The following is a 6169-nucleotide window of genomic DNA, read 5'->3' as shown; positions in this document are numbered from 1 at the left end:
ATGTGGGAAAAGCAACCAGCACAGCTCTTGGTACACAGTACTTACAACATATCTTAGATTCTTTTCTTTGGCCTCATTGTTGCAAAGGAAACAAAATTGTTGAGGCCTATCTTTGCCCTCAGAGACACAATATTGTCTTAATTAACTAATATGCCTTAATGAGGTTGAGTAGGAGTGGGAATGTGTGGAGGAGTGGGACCAGGATACAAGAAACTATGGTATACCATGAACATATGCACAAACACATACATATGCACACATACACACAATCTTTCCTGCCCAATGAGATATTCTAAATTACTAGGGAATATTGGCATCAGGTGTGTCAGGGAGTGTTTTGGGGCATTTTTAAATGAGGGAATGAATAGGCATGCTTACAATTTGAGAATTGGTTGAACCAAGAAGAAGCTAATGTTGCTATAGAGCTAGAAAATAAAGGTAGTCCCCAGTGTACTCATAAGATAAAAATGAGGTGAAGACTGCAGTGAACACCTGACAGCCTCCCTCCTCTCCCCGAGCTTGTCCTGGGGGCTGCTGAGTGGGGAGGAAGCATGGAGGAAGGCATGGTGGGTTCCAAATGAGGGTTGTAAGTCTGGGATATGAAGCACTGGCTGTGGAGTTAGTTGGGTTTCTTATATATTTACATGAAAACATTCTGTGTTATGATTATATACCAAATCCTATTTCTTTACTCTGGCCATCAACTCACTCCCACATTTTTCTTTCCAAAATTTCCTGTTTTCTCTTAACAGTTAAAAATTCTGTTCATGCAGTGGTTCTCAAACTTTCTAAAGTTGGGGTGCATTTAAAATCCTACAAATAATTGTAGGCACACTATATACAAATTTTTGAGAAATATGTTATAATAAGTAAGTCAAATATGAAAGAAAAAAACATAAAGCCCAAGTGTGCTTTTATGGTAATTAAGCAAAATAAATATGACAAAATTAAATTTATTCTGACATTAAAAAACATTTTTGTGTTACATTTTTTGAGTTAGCCTTTTTAGAATTTGTAAAATAGAGGGGTTAAAAAATAAAAAACAAAAAAAAATTATCTTTTTAAAAAATTTTAATGGAGTGACATTAATCAATCAGGATACATAAGTTCAGAGGAAACATCTCCAGATTATTTTGACATTTAATTATGTTGCATATGCCTCACCCAAAGTAATATAGTCTTTCATCACCTTCTATCTGGTTTTCTTTGTGCCCCTTCTTTCCCCCAACACCCTCCCCCCCGCATAACCACCACACTCCTGTCCATATCCCCAAGTCTCATTTTTATATCCCACCTATGTATAGAATCATAAAGTTCTTAGTTTTTTTTTTTTTATTTACTTATTTCACTCAGTGTAATGTTATCAAGGTCCATCCATGTTGTTGTAAATAATACGAAGTCATCATTTCTTATGGCTGAGTAGTATTCCATAGTGTACATGTACCACATCTTCTTCATCCAATCATCTATTGAAGAGCTTTTTGGTGGTTTCCATGTCTTGGTCACTGTGAACAATGCTGCAATGAACATGGGGCTGCATGTGTCTTTACGTACCAGTGTTCTTAAGTTTTGGGGGTATATTCCCAGTAGAAGGATTGCTGGGTCATATGGTAGTTCTATTTTTAATTTTTTGAGAAATCACCATACTTTTTTCCACAGTGGTTGTACTACTTTTCATTTCCACCAACAGTGGATGAGGGTTCCTTTTTCTACACAGCCTCTCCATTTCTTATTACCTGTCTTGTTGATAGTAGCTAATCTAACAGGTGTGAGGTGGTATCTCATTTTAGTTTTGATTTGCATTTCTCTAATAGCTAATGAAGATGAGCATCTTTTCATATATCTGTTGGCCATTTGTATTTCTTCATGGGAGAAGTGTCTATTCATGTGCTCTTCTCATTTTTTTATTGGATTGTTTGTTGTTGAATTTAATGAGTTCTTTGTATATTTTTTATATTAGGCCCTTATCTGTGCTGTTGTTTGAAAATATCATCTCCCATTTGGTTGGCTGTCTGTTTGTTTTGTTGTCGGTTTCTTTTGCTGTGCAAAAGCTTTTTAGTCTGATGTAGTCCCATTTATTTATCTTTGCCTTCACTTCCTTTGCCTTTGGAGTCAAATTCATAAATTGCTCTTTGTAACCAAGGTCCATGAGTTATTACCTATGTTTTCTTCTATGTAATTTATTGTTTCAGGTCTTATATTTAGGTCTTTGATTCATTTTAAATTAATTTTAGTACAAGGGGAAAAACGGTACTCAAATTTTATTTTTTGCATGTGATTTTCCAGTCTTCCCAGCACCATTTGTTGAAAAGGCTTTCTTTTCTGCATTGTGTGTTGTTGGCCCCTTTATCAAAAATAATTTGACCATATACATGTGGTTTTATTTCTGGGCTTTCTATTCTGTTCCATTGGTCTGAGTGTCTATTGTTCTGCCAAAACCATGTTGTTTTGATTATCATGGCTCTATATTATAATTTGAAGTCAGGTATTGTAATGCCTCCAGCTTCATTATTTTTCCTTAGGATTGCTCTGCTATTCAGGGTTTTTTATAGTTTTATATAAACCTGATGATTTTTATTTCATTTCTTTAAAATTACATTGAAATTTTGATGGGAATTGCATTAAATTTGTATATCACTTTGGGTAATATAGTCATTTTGACTATATTTATTCTTCCTATCCAAGAACAAGATATATTTTTCCATTTCATTCTATCTTTTTTAATTTTCCTTAACAATGCTTTATAGTTTTCATTCTATAGGTAATTCACATTCCTTGTTATGTTTATTCCTAGGTATTTTATTTTTTTGTTGCAACCATGAAGGGGATTGTTTTTTTGAGCTCGTTTTCTGATGTTTCATTGTTGGCATATAAGAAGGCAATGGACTTTTGTATATTGATTTTGTAACCTGCAACCTTATTGGATTGGTTTATTGTTTTTAGTGGTCTTTTTCTGGTGTCTTTGGGGTTTTTGATGTACAGGATTATCTCATTTGCAAAAAGTAAAACCTTTACTTCTTATTTCCCAATATGAATACCTTTTATTTCTTTCTCTTGTCTGATTGCTCTGGCTAGAACTTCCAGTACTACGTTGAATAAGAGTGGAAAGAGTGGACAAACTTGTTTTTTTCCTGAATTTATGGAAAAAGTTCTCAGTGTTATGCCATTTAATATGATGTTAAGTGATGGTTTATCATAGATGGCTTTTTATTATGTTGAGACATTTTTCTTCTATACCTTTTTTTTTAACTGTTTTAAACATAAAATGATGTTGTATTTTATCAAATGCCTTATCTCTTGATAAGATTATATGGTTTTTGTTCTTTGTTTTGTTGATATGGTGTATTACATTAACTGATTCATGTATGTTGAACCATCCTTGTAATTCTGGGATAAATCTCACTTGATTATGACGAATTATTTTTTAATGTGTTGTTGTATTCAATTTGCTAGTATTTTGTTTAGTATTTTAGCATCTGTATTCATTAGAGATATTGGTCTGTAGCTTTCTATTTTTGTGTTGTCCTTGCCAGGATTTGGTATGAGGGTTATGTTGGCCTCATAAAATGTGTTTGGCAGTATTGTTTCTTCTTCAATTTTTTGGAAGACTTTGAGTAGAATAAACCAAGTGTTCTTTGAATGTTTGATAAAATTCACTAGTATAGCATAGCCATCTGGCCCTGGACTTTTATTTTTGGGGAGGTTTTTAATAGTTGTTTCTATTTCCTCCCTGCTTATGGGTTTGTTTAGGCTTTCTGTTTCTTCATGACTCAGTCTAGAAAAATTGTATTGTTCTAGAAACTTATTCATTTCTTCTAGATTGTTAAATTTGGTGGCATATAGTTTTTAATACTATTCTACAATATTTTTTGTATATCTATGATATCTGTGGTGATTTCTCCTTTTTTATTTTGGATTTTGTTTATATGAGTCCTTTCTCTTTTTTTTTTTAGTGAGTCTGGCCAAGGGTTTTTCTATTCTGTTAATCTTTTCAAAGAACTAGCTCCTTGTTTTATTAATTTTTTTATAGTTTTTTCTGTTCTCCTTTTTGTTTATTTCTGTTCTGATTTTTATTATTTCCTTTTTTCTGTCAGTTTTGGGTTGTCTTTGTTTTTTTTTTTTTCTAGTTCCTTAAGATGTGAAATTAAGTGGTTTACTTGGGCTCTCTCTTGTTTGTTCATATAGGCCTGTAGTGATATGAATTTCCCCCTTATTACTGCTTTTGCTGCATCCCAGAGATTCTGATATGTTGTATTGTTATTTTCATTTGTTTGTATGTATCTTTTGATCTCTGCACTTATTTCTTCATTGACCCATTAATTTTTTAAAATATGTTGTTTAGTTTCCACAATTTTGTGGATGTGTTTACTTCTTTTTTTTTTTTTTTCTGAAGCTGGAAATGGAGAGAGACAGTCAGACAGACTCCCGCATGCGCCCGACCGGGATCCACCTGGCACGCCCACCAGGGGCGATGCTCTGCCCACCAGGGGCGATGCTCTGCCCCTCTGGGGCGTCACTCTGCCACGAACAGAGCCACTCTAGTGCCTGGGGCAGAGGCCAAGGAGCCATCCCCAGCGCCCGGGCCATCTTTGCTCCAATGGAGCCTTGGCTGCGGGAGGGGAAGAGAGAGACAGAGAGGAAGGGGGGGGGTGGAGAAGCAAATGGGCGCTTCTCCTGTGTGCCCTGGCCGGGAATCGAACCCGGGTCCCCCGCACGCAAGGCCGACGCTCTACCGCTGAGCCAACCGACCAGGGCCTGTTTACTTCTTTTTTGCAGTTGAATTCTAGTTTCAAGGCATTATGATCAGAAAATATGCTTGGTATAATTTCAATATTTCTGAATTTTTTTATGTTATTTTTGTGGCCCAACATATGGTCAATTCTAGGGAATGTTTGATGTGCACTAGAGAAAAATGTATACTCTGGCACTTTGGGATAAAATGTCTTGTAGATGTCTATCATATCCAATTGTTCTAGTGTCTCTTTTAAGACCCATATTTTTTTATTGATTTTCTGTTTGGATGGACAATCTAGAGCTGTCAGAGGTGTATTGAGGTCTCTAAGTCTGATTGTAGTTTTGTTAGGTTTTGTTTTTAGGTCAGTCAGTAGCTTTCTTATATATTTTGGTGCTCCTTGGTTTGGTGCATATATATTAAGAAGTGTTATGTCTTCTTTATTCAATGTCCTCTTTATCATTATGATATGACCATTTTTGTCTCTGATTACTTTTGCTATCTTGTAGTCAGCATTTTTAGATATGAGTATGGCAACACCTGCTTTTCTTTGGATGTTATTTGCTTGGAGTATTGTTTTCCAACCTTTCTCTTTGAATTTGTTTTTATCCTTCTAGCTTAGATGTGTTTTTGTAGTCAGCATACAGTTGGATTTTCTTTTTTTGATCCATTCTGCTACTCTGTGTCTTTTTATTGGTGAGTTCAATCCATTTACGTTTCATGTTATTGACATTTGAGGGTTTTCTACTGCCATTTTACATATTGCTTTCTGATAGTTTGTATCTTGTTTGTTTCTTCTATTTTATTTTTCTATCATTTGCTTTTGTTTGATTGTATCCCATACTTCTTTTCTCTGTTATTTCTTTTTTTAAGCCATGTATTTCTGTGTGTTTTTTTCAGGGGTGGTTACCATTAAGTAATGGAAAGTATACATATCATGTTTATTGTAGTACATTATCTCATGAGTGCTTCTTCACTCCATCCTCCTTTGTTACTGTTAAACTTTGTCCTCTCCCCTTTCTTGTTTCTTTGTCACAGATTAATCTTGTTTTTATTGCAATCTTGATGAAGCTATTACTTGTAGTTTTGTTTTGTTTTGTTCTTTGTATCTGGTCAGAAAACCCCATTCAGTATTTTCTAAAGTGGGAGTTTTCTGGTGATAAATTCTCTCATCTTCTCTGTATCTGTGAATGTTTTTATTTCTCCTTTGTATTTGAAGGGTAGCTTTGATGGGAATAGTATTCTTGGTTGAAAGTTCCTCTCGTTCAATTTTAAATATTTGGATCCACTCTCTTCTAGCTTGTAGAGTTTCTGCTGAGAAATCTGTTGATAATTTAATGGGCCTTCCTTTATATGTTGTATTCCTCTTTTTTCTGGATGCCTTGAGAATTTTTTCTTTTTCATTGGAGTGCCAATTTTATTATGATGTGCCCTGGA

The 6169-nt window shown here is 34.7% G+C and overlaps 1 non-coding gene across 1 annotated transcript; it reads right to left on the bottom strand.

The window, feature by feature from the left end:
* Nucleotides 1–4679: 4679 nt before the first annotated feature.
* On the bottom strand, nucleotides 4680–4755 carry TRNAA-UGC (transfer RNA alanine (anticodon UGC)). The gene has a single exon. It is a non-coding gene; the product is annotated as a tRNA-Ala (tRNA).
* Nucleotides 4756–6169: the final 1414 nt, after the last annotated feature.

Source organism: Saccopteryx leptura, chromosome 2, assembly GCF_036850995.1.
Source record: "Saccopteryx leptura isolate mSacLep1 chromosome 2, mSacLep1_pri_phased_curated, whole genome shotgun sequence".
Classification (NCBI taxonomy): Eukaryota; Metazoa; Chordata; class Mammalia; order Chiroptera; family Emballonuridae; genus Saccopteryx; species Saccopteryx leptura.
Note: the sequence above shows the minus strand (reverse complement) of the source record. Positions and strands in the feature narration are given on the sequence as shown.